The following is a 17,887-nucleotide window of genomic DNA, read 5'->3' on the forward strand; positions in this document are numbered from 1 at the left end:
GCCATAAACTATATATGAATGCATGCTGTCTTCATTATAGAAGACCAAAGGCAATTAGACATTTGGCTGCCGACTCTTTCTTGGCCAGGTGTGTCATTGCATCATTAGCTTCTGCACGAAATGCTTTAAAGCTGATTTTATGCGTGACATTTGCATTTGCAGTCTGTTGTTGTTGTCTCTCGATGTAGATTTGAGGGTGAGGCTTTCACGAGGATGTTGTCTTTCAATTTGTGCGTTTGTCTGGTTGAGTCAGTGAGGTGTGTATTTATTCAGCAGGAGAACTGCATTTGTATTCAATTCATCATTCTTTGTAAGATGGCAGTGCGTTTAAATCCAGGCCGAACAATCTCAATCCCCTCGCCACATCTCCCTCCCTCTCTCGCCCCGTCATCTCTCTCTCTCCTTTTCTGAACGTGCACTGCATGAGAAGCGAGGCAGAAGATTGAGTCGCAATTTCTCTGCGCCGCTTTCATACCCTTCTGTTTCATCATGACACTATTTTTCACCGTTCTTTTTAAATTTCAGCTTCTCGTTTCTACTGACGCTTGCATTTGAACCACAACAATTTATCATCTTCCTCTAGTTTCATCTTCATTTCATTCTCTTTGTCAGTTCCGGCGAACCACAAACCCGACTTCATCTCTTTACTCCCAAATCATTCCTTTAGCTGACACAATCCCGTAATAGTCTTGATTGCAAATACAAATACAAATACAAAAAAAAAAAAAAAAAAATGTTGGAATGAACAGCCAGCTAAACAAAAACAAAAATTACTGACTGCCCCTTTAAAATCTTTTTTAATTTTAAATTCATAATTTAAAAGTAAGATGCAATTTTAATCATGTAATTAATTAGATATTTGATTAAATTAAAAACATGGTTGTTTTTGTCCCCACCACTTTATGAAACAGCCTGCAGCAAGGATATATCTAATACAGAAGAAACCTCTCCAGATGTTGAGCAGGGTTTTCATTTTAGAAATGTGAGTTATAATGAGAGGCAATACTACAATCTGTTATCAGTCTCACAGAAAGCGAGAGTGATGTTCTCTAGCACAGGCAGCCTGAAGACATGTGCTCAAATCTATTATCAATTCTGTGGCTCGCTATCAGTTTTAGGGAAATCAATATACAATGCAAATGAGTGTTTCCTGAATCATGATATTCTACATGCACGTATCTTAGAACAACTTCAAACTTAAAGGGGTCATGACCTGAGAAATCAAATTTCCCTTGACCTTTTGAGATATAACAGGTCATTGTACAATAAAAACATTCTGTAAGTTTCAGAACTCAAAACTTTCTCGTTAGTTTAAAAACTGCTTTTATTGAAAACAAGCTCAGAAAACGGCTGGTTTTGGAATGTGCCACTTTATGATGTAATAGTGTGGCTAAGCTCCGCCTCCACAGGAGAAGATCAACGCCTGCTTCTACATAACTGCTTCTTTAGCCCCGCCCACTGATTTTACATCGCTGCCTCTGTAGCCCCGCCCACTGATAAACGTTTGTAGTAGAGGAAAGATGCAAAAACAGGATTACTCCAGCAACAGAACCATGCAGATTACATTACAAGACCACAGCACACTGTGTAGTGTAAGCTGTGAAAAACAGCCTTCTTTGTGATCCTAACATATCTAGATCGGACGCAGAAGTGGCGTGATTGTTTGTATGTCAGAAGTAGAGTGGGACATCAGTTTACTGTCAGGGATTTGTTGTGTCAATCCGTGTGTAGACAGAATCGCCGATTATGATGGGGTCTCTTGTCTAAAGTCCCGTCCGGTGTAAACATGGTGTAAAATTAGCAAGGAGCTCCAGATCAAGTCAGTGAAACACTGTGTTTGTTTGCTTTACTTTGCTACCCATTCATTTTTAAACAGGACAGTATGATGCAGGTTTTTCAGAGAGACTTAAAGTTTTTTTTGAAAAGTGAAAAGTGAACATCAGAGAGCACTATAAAATAATTCAAAATGCAATCCATGATCCCTTTAAATCTGCCTATAATAACCATTGGCTCATTTGTTACTCCAGATGGTGTTTCTCTGTGTCTGCCATCACTCTTGTTGCTCTACTGTTTGAATAAAATGTCTTTTCATTTTTTACTTCAAAGCTGACTTTACACATTCATTTTCATGCTAAATTATAATAGTAAATTTTTAGTAATTGTATTACATTGCTAATTAAAATAGTTACACTTTATTTTGATAGTCCACTTTAGATATTCTAAATATAAGTAACATTTGCAACTACATGCCAATAACTAATTAATACTGAGACAGTCTATTAATACTCTAATGACTAGTAGATATACTGCTATATATAATTTCAGTACTGCAAATTTCAATAGTTCTATGAAAAGCACCCTATATGGACTTAAAGACGTGAAGCATTATACAAACATGTTGCTCCGAACAAGATGATGCATGGCATTGTGATCGTGACATTTAATGCAATATAGTGCACTGTAATGGAATTTTCCCATAATCATAAGCCTCAGGAAGTAAAAAAAAAAAAAAAAAAACACTTTGTTAATATAGCACCATTAAAAACAACAATGGTTGACCAAGGTGCTGAACAATGAGTCCAAAAACAGTCAATAATAAAACCAAGTACTACATAACAGATTACACACACATAATAACATTAACTATACATATTAGCTAAAAGCCAAATAAAATGGATATGTTTTGAGCTTCACCTTAAAATCATGTATCATAGGAGCAGTTCTAATAAAAACAGGTAGTTTCGGTGGAGCGATGGCCAAAGCACAATCACCTCTCAGTTTCAACTTAGCCCGAGAAACTTTCAGTAATCTCTGGTTGGATGACCTCAGGGACTTACTGGATAGTAGGTATGAAAGGTATTCAGGTGCTAATTCAAAAAATGCTAAAATAAATTATTTTTACCTTAGCTAGGACTCGGAGATGCAAAAAAAAAAAAAAAATGGTTTTGACCACAGAACTAGTCTGTCAAATTTAAGAGAACTATCAAAAACACTAAACTAAAAAAAGTCTAAACACTAAAAAGTATCCTTCACGTCAGCAGACAAGCCAACAGAGTATCCAAGCCCCTCTCGTCCACATAACAATGAAAAGAAATAATGTATTTCTTAAAAACTGACTCCAGAAGAAGCATATACAATGAGAATTATATCGGAGCAAGAATAGAGCCTTGTGGTACACCACAAGTAAAAGGGGCTGCGCCTGAAGTAAATTCACCAGTATTAACAGAGAAGCTTTGATTAGTAAAATAGGAGTGAAACCATTTAAGAGAATTTCCCAGAATGCCTGCACAGTACTCCAAACATGAGATGAGAACAGCTTGGTCAACTGTGTAAAACACTGCACTCAAATCTAACTTCAACTCTGTAGACTTGCCAGAATCGACAGTCAATGAAATATAATTTAAAACATTTGACAGTGCTGTTTCTGTAGAGTGTTATTTTCTAAAACCCGGTTGGAAAGCTTCAAAAGTCTTGTTTCCATTAAGAAAGCTCTGCAGTTGGTGAAATACTATTTTCTCCAGAATCTTAGACATGAAAGAAAGGATAGAAACTGGCCTAAAATTTGTCAAAACTGTTGGGTTTAAACTGGGCTTTTTAAGAAGAGAAGGAATAATGAAAATTAAATCAGTGAGTGATCAGCGCTTGGCAGTCTTTATTTGTGAACTACTCAATGACGCATCAAAGAGGCTCGCTGATGCCAAACGAATATCTAGCATGAGGTGAGCGAAACACTGGAGGTTGATCTGGCTGGTCTGACACAATCTGTATTTTCAACACGTGTTTATTGGTTCTAGTGAGCGCCACACAATGAGGCAGTTATAATGTGCCTCATACACGTGTAGGCCCACACAGAACATGGATCCCGATTTAGACATTAGAAGAAACTTAAACTTTACTGAGAAACCTCCCATCTTCCCCGTCTCCTACGGCACTTCCTCCCCGGCAAAGGTACGGTGAGTGATACAAATAATCAGGTATAGCCATCAGTGATGGAACAAACTGTGTACTACTCTGTAAATGATTAGGTTGCTCTTTGGCGATATTTTTAACATCAAGCAAAGTTTGTCGGTCATACATTAAAAGTGACATTTTTTTTTTTTTGATGCATTAAATAATAATTATTCTATAATTTATATTTAATTATTTATTTATTTATTTATTTTTTCAGATGAAGGTCTGGAATTCATGGCAGCTTTCATTGGCCAAGGCCCGCCCATGAGAACATTTGACCGACATGTCAAACAGCCAATCACAATTCGTTTCGTTCTTCATCATGTTTCGAGGTGTGGAAATGTCGCCACAATAACAGACCGGTGTGTAAAACTCTCAGTCAGATTATAAAGATTCTATGCCGCATATCTCACATACTTTTGAAAATCCAGTGTTTAGTTGATCCTGATAGGTGCTCGTCATCACAGTTGTAAACACTATGGCTTTCTTCTTTCATGAGGGGGTTTTGCGCCACGGTATCTTTGTTTCCAGGCGGAACGGTAAAGTACACGACACACACGTCTCGCAGAAATCCTGTATAATTCAACCAATCCGATGATGACTTCGCCACTCCTGAAGTGTTTCCACTTTTGTGTCCCATATGCATCAGATGTTCAGCCAAAGGTCCGTGGGTGTGACATCTGAGACTGAGACTAATCTATTAATAAGCAGCAAATTAGGAGTTTATTGTGACAAAAGCTGTAGTTAATAGTTAGTTAATAGTGAGAACTGTGACCAGTCTTATGTTTGTGCGGGTTATTATGTTATGAGCTCAAAACACTTTTAACATAGCACATGATTTGTAAACTAATACATTTTGATGTTTGCATCACATAACCAGCTCCATATGTATGGCTTTTTCTGATGTTGTAAACTTGCTTGATATCTCAAGTGGTACAGAATTAAACTAGAGTCATGATAAAAGAGCAAGCTAAAATGGAACAGTGCACAGTCACAGTCACTGGACATTTCATTTCTAAACTGCCAAGATACACGCAACAACACAACAACCAACATAACAAAATGTTGCCAGATTCACACTCATCTGTTTAGGATAAAACTGAACTCTTTTAGTGCCACTCAATTTGAACCTGAAGGTGTTCAAAAAGTCTAAAAAGTGCAACATAATATCATTGTGCTGAAATATCTCCACAGATTGAAAACATTGCCTCTAGAACAGCATCTGATGCTTAAAATTCATGTTCTTGCACTCATTCTGAATTTGCACAAATATGTTTGGATTCAAACTGAATGGGCAAATATTGTCATTTATCAATACATTTTATATTAAACATTTCTCCATCCATCAAAGCACTTGTCCTATGTAGGGTGGCAGGGATGCAGGGAGTCTATCCCATCATCTCAGGCATCAAATCCCTGCATGCCTCACAGGGCTAACACACACAAACATTAAAACTCATACACAATGTTACCCATTACTTCATTTATTGTCTGCAATTTACCTGTCTTGGATGTCTTTGGATTGTGGGGGTAACCGGAACACCCAGATTAAACCAACATGCAAACTCTACACATAACGGTTTCCTGACTAGGTTTTGAAATTTGTTTTATGTAGACATGCAAATTCATCAATAACTGCTTATTTAATATGGACAATAACCACACACTGTCCAAATCAACTGACAACTCTGGTGGTGCCAAAGTAATCTGAAAACAGGACAACAAAGACTAACGTACCATTGTAAGTTTGACTTGGACATCAGGTCTGTCAATAGCAGGATCAGGATAAGCTAGCCAGAGAGGGTGGGATAGAAGCAGATAACAGAGAGAGAGCTCTTACTTCTGACACCAAAGCCGAGTAGGTGCTGTTTCAGCTCTGAGGGAGATCTGGCAGTGAAAGATAATGGACTCCACATTGACTCACTGGATCTCTTCCCTGCTGTTGACGGTGAGTACGCCGCTTCTCATTGGGTTGGTGTTTGAGAATCAGTGAGATGCAATGCTGTACATCATGAGCAGATTTATTCCAGAGGAGTGACAATCCATGCAGAATGTTCAGGAAAGTTGAGATTCGTAGGGTGGTTCCAATCAGTAAAAATATGTGACAGGAAGAGCTTGAAACATTTTAATCGGCAAAAAAAAAAAAAAAAAAGTCAATAAAATGGCCCTCAGATATAAGATATCTCATCCACATTCCTCATGAATTCCAACTAGCCACTTCGGTCGCAAGCCAGTATTTCAAATCCTCTTTCATGGCATGCAAGCTTGCAAAATATCTGACTTCTCTTCCTCACACAGAATGAAAAGCCACAAAACGGAGTTATTCGTAATTAAGTGCCATTGTTCACCGTCATTGTTCAGTTCTGTCCTCAGATGTCCTCGCTAACCGAAGTGGAGTCTTTTCTGTTTTGCCGGACCAATCAGAGAAAAAGCACATTCATCATTTTTTGTTCATTCCAAAGGGAGGTTGCTCTGTAGACAAAACAAAAGGGAATATTTAATAATCAGATATAAGCTAGCGTCGCTAACAGTTTTCAGTGATGGCCTCTTCAAAGATACATCACACTGACAGTATAGCCCTGCTGATGTTTCCTATGAAAGGAAATGGGTCAATTGTTAAAGAATTTGGATAAAGAGTAAACGGATTCAAAGAAACCAGAGTAGTAAAACCTTGCAGTGAAAATCAGGTGGTCTAACAAGCTTGATCAAGGTGAATCTGCACCATCATGACTATAACTTGACCGTCTAGAAACCATGTCATGTTACTGATCCTGGTGTGAGTTCTATTTACCAGCAAAGAAAAATATCTTAGAATTTCTACTGTCACCTCAGGAGAGTGTTTTATATATACACTCTAGTGGAATCAAAACTGTAGCTTATTTGCAACTGGTAAAACCTTGTGTCTCAACTCACCCGGGCTTCCATACCTTAAATGTATTTAATATGTCACTGTTCGTCATGAATCAGTTAAAGGTCCAGTATGTAATATTGATAGCTAGCGGTTGAAATGGGTACTGCAGTCAAAATATGAAATATTGGAGACTCGAAGCTCATGCGGGTTGCCAGATTGAGGACACGCAACAGGAACGAGCGCAATTGACAACAGAAGGCGGCGAGACTTACACTGTATGTATGGAAGGCAGATGGGGCCAAAAGTCTTCAAATGGAATGCATTAAATGTGACTGTCAACACGCACTGCTTGTCCACGTTAACATGACAACACACACTGCAGCCAATGAAATTGCAGTAATTGAGACTACATTTGCATATGTGATGTGATACATTGGTATATATACATATACAAACAGCAGACGTCATGTTCATTAATGAAGGATGTTGTAATAATAGTACACTAGTATGCAAGTATACAAACATCAGACATATGTTTTCATGAGGAATAATGCATCTGTATTTTTTTGCGTGATGTCAGTCTTATGTAATAATTTGTCATGTCCTTTTTGTTTGTTTAGTTCAAATTATTTTTTTTTGTTGTGTCTGTGTTTTTTGATATTTTGTGTTGGGTGTGATTTTTGTTTGTTTAGTTCAACGTTCTTTCTCGGCAACCCAGGCAAAATACAATTGGGTAAATTGGCAGTGGGCGGAAACACACAGACCAAAACAAAAACAGATATTCCGACACTGAACGCACATTTCAAAGCAAAATAACTTACTGTAACACAAGTATGCAAACTTAGCATGTTTCCTAATTTCAAAACAATATTTGATCTATTTGAATCGGACAAAAAACGAATGAGCTACACCTGTTTGAATTTGATAGATAATTTGAATGATAGAGTCAGCAAAGTCAATTTTGAGAAAAATCTAGTTAAAGTTTTTTAACTAAAAACAAAATCACCTAGCAAACATACCTTAAAATCTCTAGTAACACCACCAAATTCAGCACACGCCAATCTACAGGAAAAATACACGTTCAACTTTTTGATTCCACAGTTCACTGCCTGGGGTGTTTCGACCAATCACAAAAGATGTGTGAATCTTCACTTGCCTCACAATTCAATTCAGTCACGATTCAGAGGGTAACTATTGGACTATAAAATTATTCCCGATGCATGTTTTCCTCCAGTTCTTTTCTTATTAATAATTACTATATTAATCATAATATATATGTGTTACTTTATCTTCGTTATAAAAATAAGAATAAAGATGAAAATAAACATTAGAACAAATACAAGAAACAACTTAAATTAACAGTGCTTTCACTGCATAGTCTAGTGTTTTCATTACAGATAAAGTAATTCAGTCAAGAGCAGTGAGTGATTCCCTCTTTTCTTTTATTGTTAGATTTTCCCCAACAGTTAACCTAGCATTCACTTATGTCGTAACAGATTATGTTCACATGAATACTTGCCAATACTGTACTTCTGTGTATACTGGGATTGTGCGTCTTTGTGCGCACGCTCAGTTTGTGTCAGCGCCAGTAAGATCACTCTTAATAACTCTTTTCACATCAATCAAGTCCCACACTTTATTTTCTCATTCCTGCGTGTTCCTTTCAAAACCAAAACGTCAGACTCAAGTGCTTTGCTTCCGATGGACAAATACAACTTTTTAAAACAAAGAAGGTACTCCTCTCAGAAAATGTACACATAAAAATAATTTTAGATGTTTAATTATTATTTGGAGCATTGGGATCTCTAGATAAGGGCTCAGTAAACTCAATTTGACCAAAACTGACATTTTCACTTGTTTTGCCTGTAGATCATAATTAGCTTCTGCGCATTCTGACTCATTTTGCCAGCATAATGCCAGCATAATTCATTTCTTAATCCTTGAGAGAGAAGCAAAAATTTGTTATTATGTAAATACATATATTTTTATTCGTACAGCTGTATACACAGTACATAATGCACAAATCTGTACATAAATCCCCTGTTATAGATGTATACATTATTATTATTTTTTTTATTTCTACTTGTTTTTCCCCTTAGTTTTACTTATTTAAATGTTCTTTCTTTTCTCATGTCATATGTATGCATCTTTGTTTGTTTGAGAGCTCCTGAAAAAACAAATTCCTTGTGTGTTTGCGCACACTTGGCGAATACAATTTCAATCTACTTTCTATTCTATTCTATTCTATTCTATTCTATTCTATTCTATTCTATTCTGTTCTGTTCTGTTCTGTTCTGTTCTGTTAAAGTGAAAAATTACATACAGCACCTTTAATAAGAGGCACAACTTGATAATGATATGTAGCTATGCTTCTGTCAGTGTGTTTGGATCGAACAGTAGAAGAGTGCCTAGAGAGCATTTTAAGGAATCACAGGCAAAGTATGACATTTCTGAGTGAGAAATGTTTCAAAGTAAATCCTACACCATTTTATTTTTTCCCATTGTATGTAGGCACTAGACAGTAAGGCAGCTCCCTGGGTGCAGTGTCTCTGTGTGATGCACATTATATTATATACTGTATGTTCTGAACAGAGGGTGTGAATGAAAGTTAAAATACCGCCTGCTTTAGAACTATTTATATTCACAAGTTTCAGCTTCAAACACCCACAAACAAAAATAAAATAATTTCATGAAACAGAGATACCAGTGTCTGCAATACAGAAAGAAACTTACAGCATACAGAATATTATTTTGATGCCATTCGTAATAACTTTTTAAGACTTGAATATTGCCATTGTAAAGAAGGATTGCTAGTGGATGTGTCACTGGAAGATTTCAAAACCCGTCAGTCAAAATCTGCCAGTAAAGTTCAAAATCTGCCAATAAAACCTATCCATTCGGCCTGAAGCCAGAATGCTGAATGGCTATAAAAATGCTAAATTTAATCAAATAAAATTGAATCCTCTGACCTCTATGTAAAATGCAAAGGTTAACAAAAGAGATCTCAAACCATACAAATGCAGAGTTACCGATATCCAGAGCCTTTCAGAGTCTTTCAGAATGATTAAAATATCCCCAGAGATGTTTTTATTGCTCAGAGGTTGTTCATTCATAGCTCAGAATACATAATGGAGTTCTCAGATACTGTTCATCAATCTAATTAAATCGTTAATCCAAATGTGTTTTTGAGAAATAAAAATAGACCTAAGACAAATGTTGCCAAGAAAGTTATAATCAAGTTATAATCAAGTACTGTATTTCTGCGGCTAGACATTTCTCTTTCTTTTGAGTTCAGGCTCAACAGAAACTGTAGAAACAGTCTTCTGAAACTGTAGAGACACCTGAGATTACTAAAGATTTTTTTTTTTTTTCTTTTCAGGAGATTTAAGCAACACATTTAGAAAATGCATTTAATCTCACTGCTGTTTAATAGAAACAATTAAGATCATTATACGTCTCATTATTTTTTCTTTCCTTTGGGAAGATGTGCCCTTCAACACAGTTACAGACAGCAAATTTGGGTTTACTAAAATCTAAATGTGTGATCTGTAGTGAATTGTGCAGGTAGTCACAAATCATTTCGCGTGCATTCATCTTTCAACATTTATCTGTCACAAACGGACACATGGAAAAACTGGTGAATCTGGGTTTTGGAACATAACTGTCACTTGTCCAATGTACCATCTCTATCCAGCTTGAGCTCACAACCATCCAGACCTGCTTGGAACAGCAATGACCATAAAGGATCTTCCAATTACCAGAAAGAAAATTAACCATCTTAGGTTGAATTTCACATCTATTTCACACTATTATTTTGATCCTTATGTCAAGAAAATTATGCATATTTTAAGATCATTAATATTATGATGCACTGAAATGCTATTTTCTTGACAGTTAAGCAAATTTTCCACCAGAAATCTCATTAGGATTTTATTTCTGTTTTAATTTGTTTGTAATCCTTATTGTTCTCACTGATGATTCTCATTAGATTTTATTACTGTAGCACTGTAATAAAAAATTCATACAGTCTCGACGTAATGATATTTTAAAATAAAATTAGCATATTGACGGCAGTACAGGAAATGGCTCTCATGATCTATCTATTTCTTTAATATTACATTACAACATTATAGTAATGAGAGAGAATGGGCATGTTTAAAAGTCATGACAATAATGTCACAAGGGAAGGGAAATTTCATTTGAATTTCAGTTGTGCAGCAATAAAATGGGCACTTACTGTACAGACATATACTGTATATATATATATACACACAAATTAATTCTTATTAGCACATCTTATTAATATCGTTTATAATCATATGATAATGGTTAATTCATACAGAAAAAAATAACATGAGTTCATTATTTAAAACTACTATGGAAGTCTGTTTCTGCCACTGAATAAAAAATAAAAACTATGAAACTGCAACATTTTATCTCACAACTCTGACATTTTTTCTCACAATTGCGAGTTTACCATCTCAGAGTTTTTTATCAGAATTTCAAGATATAAATGTGCAATTGCAAGTTCTAAAGTTGGAATTGTAAGATATAAACAACTAGTATTTATAGAGTCAGAATTGCGGGATATAAATGTGCAATTGCAAGTTATGAAGTACTGTACAACAATGAGAAGAAAAAAAAGAGACTATTTTCTCACAGTTTCTAGTTTATATGTCGCAAATCCAACCACATAACACACAATTCTGAGAAAAAAGTCAGAATTGTCATATAAAAAGTTGCAATTACCTTTTTTTTTTTTTTTTTTTATTCAGTGGCGGAAACAAGCATCTATAAACTACATTAACAGAAATTAGTGTATGTTAATCTCTTTCTATCTTATTTTAGCTTGGCTGCTATCTAAATTCAGATTCAGGAGTTGGAGCTTTCAGTTCAGAATGGTACAAAACCCGGCTCTATGCACAACACACACACCATTGGTTTATTTCTCAATTCATCGTTTAGTGAGAGATGAGAAATGAGAAGGAATGATGAAGACTGGGAGGAAGGGAGATGGGCTGTGAACTCTGTGAATACATTGGAGGCTGGAATTAATGTCAGATGGAGGAACGTTTAAATTAATTGCATGAAAACAGAACCAAATTCACTGTGTGTTTAAACAATAAAAAGAAAAAGAAAAAGAGTGTGAGAGCAGTAATAAACCTCCAGCCTTATCTGTACTTGGCTCTTGGTGTGTAAAGGCAGATCTGGTCTCAAAACAGGGTTTCTGATGAACAGTAAAACACAAGGGGGGCAGTGTTTGTCATCTTATTGTATTATTAAAACAATCTATCTGTCATACCTATAACCCATCTGCCTCAAATCTCTTAATCATATTCTCTGCTCATAGCTTAAAAGTGTCCTGGGTTGAAGGACAGAAATGATTATAAATGCACATTTAGACACAAAAATAAATGAACTCTTGTCATTGTCACTTTTCAGCATGCAAATCAAATAAGAAATTAGAATTTGCACTGGGTTATAGTTACAGTTGACACTCTGCTTCATTATAAAGAGATGAATCATAATTAAATAATTTAATTAGCAGCCCCGATTTTGAACAAAGTAAATTAAGTGTATTTCAGGACCAATAAAATAAAGGATATATTTATATTATTTTCATGACAATTAGTTTGCAAACAACATGAAATCAAAATCTATCCAATATACTTTCATAATACGCTTTTCTGTTCTCTTATTGTCGTCTTACTGTGAATGATTCATCAGTGCCTGTTATAGTACAATTTTGTCTCTGCAATCTTTCAAAATATAATTTGTAAGTTACTCCATCTCTTAAAGGACTCACAAATCCTTATTACACATTAAAAGCCTACTTCTTATAATTAGTAGTATTTTGTTATACCAAATTTAATTTATGATGTCTGAATGATGACTTTCATTTCTGTCTGCAGTAAATTAAGCTTTTGACAGAAACCTGGCTAAAACCAGATGATTCCATTATTTTAAATGAGTCTACCGCCCAAGATTACGGTTATAAACATGAGCCATGTCCAAAAGGGGGGGGGGGGGGTGGGGATGGGGGGGTGCTGCAACAAATTTATAGTAATATTCTCAGTATTTCTCAATGCTGTGGTTTCAAGTATATCTCGTTTGAAGTAATGGTGCTTCCTATAACATTATCCAGAGAAACGAGTGTTAATAATAAATCCCCTGTGATGTTTGTACTGGCTACTGTATACAGGACACCAGGGCACCATACAGACTTCATCAAACAATTTGCAGATTTTCTATCTGAGTTAGTGCTGGCTGCAGATAAAGTCTTTTTATATCCATGCAGATAATGAAAAAGATGCTTTGGGATCAGCATTCTGAACTCCATTGGGGTTAGACAACACATGTCAGGACCTACTCATTGTCATTATCATACTTGATTAAAGTAGGCCTAATCAAATGTAAAAATAAAGCAATTCACCATATAAATTAAACACAAACTGATTCATAACAAAGTTATGAACAATATTCAGTGAAGAGCAGTGAATAATTCTCTCCTATTCTTTTGTTGTTTGATGAACAGATGATGACAGACAGCAGCAGGTTTATACAGTAGGATGCTGTCACGGAATGCACAGATACTGACTAGCATTCCATTACTTTTCAAACTGTTTATTTTCACTTAAGACATAACTGACTGTGTTTAGTGACAAAACAAAGTAGACTATATTTGTCTCTAATCGTGCACACGGAAAGTGCTTGGGACAAACAGTCTCAGTGCGATTTTTAACTCTTTTTTAGTAGTATTGAGCAAGAACGGCAGGAGACTGTATACAACAGTCACGTTACATGGTTTAACTCATTTGGATGTTACGTAGAAAGGGCGACAGCGCACCACTGTTGGAAAGGAACATTCATGTTTTCATAACTGCTGGCCAATGAAACTAAAATTAAATAATCTTCGAGAGCAAGGGGGCCCCCAGGTGTTTCGGGGGTGCTATGCAACATGCATACTTTGCATATAGGGAGGACCGCCTCCTTGTTACAAATATTGTAGAACCATCACTTCTACCACAAAACTAAGTCTGCTTAGTAAGTAATCTTCCTGACCTGTCTCAATTCCTCAGCATATCCAATAGCTCAGAACAACTTGTTGATGTACCAGAAACTATGGACTCTCTCTTTTCTAGCACTTTAGATACGGTTGCTTCTTTAAGCTTAAGGAAGATTAAGGAAAACAGTCCGACACTGTAGTATAATGAGTAAACTTGCGCCTTAAAGAGAGCAGCCCGGAGAATGGAGTGCAGCTGGAAGAAAACAAAACTAGAGGTATTTTGTATTGCATGGAAGGAAAGTACTTCTACATACAGAAAAGCCTTAAAATCTGCTACATCTGCTCAGTTTTCATCTCTTTTGGAAGAGAACAAACACAACCCCATGTATTTATTCAATACAGTGGCTAAATTAATGACAATAAAGCATCACCGGATGCAGATATTCCCTAACAGCACAGCAGTAATGACTTTACTTCCAAGATCGATACTATTAGAGATTAAATTATATGCTAGCTGCAGTATCGCATAAGATAGCGTGCTATAGATCCCCTGAGGAACAGTTCCACTCATTCTCTACTATAGGAGAGGAAGAATTGTATAAACTTGTTAAATCATCTAAACCAACAACATGTATGTTAGACCCTTTTCCATCTAAGCTCCTAAAAGAGGTGCTTCCAGAAGTCATAGAAGCCTCTTCTGAATATTATTAATTTATGAATGTCATTAGGATATATCTATAAAACCTTCAAACTGGCTGTTGTTTTTAAGCCTCCCCTTAAAAAAACAAACAAAAAAAAAACACAACATGATCCAAGAGAATTAGTTAATTACAGACCGATCTCAAATCTCCTTTTTCTGTCAAAGATACTAGAAAAGGTAGTCTCCTCACAACTATGTTCCTTCTTATAGAAGAATGGTAACTGTGAGGATTTCCAGTCAGGATTTAGACCGTATCATAGTACTGAGACTGCTCTCCTTAGAGTTACAAATGACCTGCTTCTATCTTCTGATCATGGTTGTATTTCTCTAATAGTGCTACTAGATCTTAGTGCTGTGTTTGGCATTATCTACCACAACATTCTGTTGAATAGACTAGAAAATTATGTTGGCACTACTGGAATTGCATTGTCATGGTTCAAATCTTACTTACTGTACTGTATCTGACCGTCATCAACTTGTAGCAGTGAATGATGAGATATCATATCAATCACAAGTGCCGTATAGAGTACCACAAGGCTCAGTACTAGGACCATTGCTTTTCACGTTTTATATGTTAGCCTTGGGAGATATCATCAAGAAACATAGCGTTAGCTTTCACTGTTATGCTGATGATACTCAGCTCTATATTTCTTAGCGTACCAATTTGCAAACCAGGCCTTAAAGTACAATTGCCAAACTGTGATTCGTCATGCTCTTTTTGTTTACCACTAGCACATGCTGATGACGTTTTATTCTTCAATGGTAACTTGAAGAAAAAATAGACACTAGGTGTAATCATTGTACAGTCTTTAAGTGAATAAGTGAATAATAAAGTGAATAAACTAGTCTCCATCGGCTTACCTTTTTAGATAAAGAGAAACCATAAAAACCTTCATTTGGCCCTTTATTCAAGCACTTGGCGTGCTGCTGTAGGCATGCAGTTTGCTATTAATTAGCCGTGGGAGTAACAGAAAGTGCAGTAACCTGAAATGATTAGATGCCACACACATAAACACATACAGGGTGATGTGAGCAGACTCTTAATGTACTGAGGCATAATAGTCATTCAGAGAGAGATCTGAGGAGAAGAGCGAGATGAGAAACCCAGTCAGAGGCAGATACAGACAGGAGGGATTCATCGTCTGTGAATCCGCTTTCTCAGCCATTGCTCTTTATTCCTTTTGTTAATATCGGTGTCATTTTGGGCCTTCTTCAATACATTTATTTTCTTCTGAGTTCTGTCTGTCTCTCTTCCACAGAGATGCTGGAGGAGATGAGTTTTGGTATGACTCATTCAGCGAACAGAGAACAGAAAAAAAGCTCAAAGACAATATTAAAAGAAACTTAAAGATTGGAACATGTAAAAAAAAACGAGGGGTTTTCATGACACCATTATTTCTGAATGAAAAAGAAAAATAGGCAGAAAGAAAAATATGTGTTAGTTCTGTTGGAAAGAAAACACAAACAAATGAGATGTCTTTAAAGGTGAAGTGTGTAATTTTTTTGATGTGTGTAAATTTTTCTTTCTCCCATATGCAGATACAGCTAGAATGAAGCCATTCGTAGGTTGATACCCATGAAATGTGCAAACACTGCAGCTCTGTGGCCCAGACTGTGCTCAGATTTGCAGTTTACATTCACAAGGCAGAGATCTCAATATGAATTCAAATATTTATCATAATATTCTCTTATTTTAGGAGACCCATCTGCATAGCTGCAGATGTTAAGAAGCTAAAGTGGTAGGTCATAAAGACATGCTACATGGGACTATTGAACATGAATATTTATAATGTCACTATTTTTTTTTTTTTTTTTTTTTTTTTTACCCAACTTAAAAAATCTGTTAAATTAAGTCAACTTTGAACTAAAATTGAGTTAAATTGACAAAAAAATTTGTTCACCAAATGAATAACAGGCACTTTAAATGAAAATGGAGAAGTCACACTTTAGTGTGTCAGTAGGAAATAACTTCCAAACATTCCTTTTGCCTTTAATTGTAATAATACAGTGAAATTTTTATATACACAAGGAGTCTGACAACAACCAGCGCTCCACAAAGATCTGATCTCATCATCATCAGTCTGTCTGGGATTACAAGAAGAAACAGGAAAAGCTGGGGCAGACTAAATCCAGAGTAACTGTGGCAACGTCTCCAAGATGCTACAAAAAAAACCTTCCTTTAATGCTACTTGAAAATCTATGCACAAGTGCACCTAGGACAAAAGCAAATTGTGGTCGCACCAAATGTTGATTTGATTTAGTTAATTGATAAATAAAATCTATTTATGACATTACTCTCACTTTACAGCATTTTTACACAAGTGCCTAAAACTTTTCACAGTACTGTAGCTTTGTAGGTGGGTTTCTTGTAGCATCTTGGAGACGTTGCCACAGTTTTTCTGGATTTAGTCTATCTCAGTTTTTCCTGTTTCTTTGTGTAATCCCAGACAGACTGATGATGATGAGATCAGATCTCTGGGTGGAGCGCTGGTTGTTGTCAGACTCCTTCTGCATATAAAAATATCACTGGACTATTACAATTAATGGCAAAATGAATGTTTGGAAATGTAAACTGTTATTTCCTACTGACAGACTACAGCAACATATAGAAATAACTGGCTTAAAACCGTTTTTTTTTTTTGTTGTTGTTGTTGTTGGTGGTGAAAATACTAATGGATTTTTTTTTTGTTGTTGTTGTTGTTGTTTGTGGTGTATATAGTTGTGGCTTACGCTGGTCGCAGGGGATAGTCGCTGCATTGTGTAAGGTGCCAGGAATACAAGGAGACTCAGGTTGCACTCTCTGTTTGTTCACACGCGTCCATCGGATTGGCAGCTGCCTTTAGCGGTGTCTTTATTGATTACCTCCAACTCAAATCATTCGGCACAATCGTCTGTGAGTGACGTCACGTCACCTTCCAAAACAAACACACCCAATAGTATAGTCTTCTGTGTAAGACATCAGAAAATCAAACGCAAGATTTGCAATCGCATTTGGATTATATTTGTCAAGGCAAAGAAAGGAGGCAAGGTGCTTCACAAAAAATGAAGTCAGTAAAATGTTGTATTTGTATTTGTATTTTTTTTTTTATGTATATGTATGGAGGCAAGGTGCTTCACAAAAAATGAATTTTACTGACTTCATTTTTTTTGTGAAGCACCTTGCCTTAATGGTTTCTTAATGGTTTAATGTCAACAAAACAGCTTCTGTTAGAATCATGTTTAGAGTATTCTTTTTTACTTATATACATACATATATATATATATATATATATATATATATATATATATAGTCCCATAGACTTCAAAGACACACTGTATATATACACAGTTGTATCTGTAGCACAGACAACACTTAAAATATTAAAATACTTAAAGGTCC

At 35.9% G+C, this 17,887-nt stretch overlaps 1 protein-coding gene across 3 annotated transcripts in view; it reads right to left on the reverse strand.

The window, feature by feature from the left end:
• LOC109056589 (leucine-rich repeat transmembrane protein FLRT1-like) overlaps window positions 1-17,887 on the reverse strand; it is a 59,093-nt gene that overhangs the window by 21,333 nt on the left and 19,873 nt on the right. The window contains exon 2 of one of the 3 annotated variants that reach the window (XM_042757059.1): window positions 5,792-6,423. The exons of 1 other annotated variant lie outside the window; for it this stretch is intronic. The gene's annotated coding sequence lies outside the window, so the exon portion shown is untranslated. Of the gene's footprint in view, window positions 1-5,688; window positions 6,424-17,887 lie in introns of all 3 variants that reach the window. One more of the 3 variants, XM_042757058.1, reaches the window with a different exon arrangement.

Source organism: Cyprinus carpio, chromosome A5 (assembly GCF_018340385.1).
Source record: "Cyprinus carpio isolate SPL01 chromosome A5, ASM1834038v1, whole genome shotgun sequence".
NCBI classification, from domain to species: domain Eukaryota; kingdom Metazoa; phylum Chordata; class Actinopteri; order Cypriniformes; family Cyprinidae; genus Cyprinus; species Cyprinus carpio.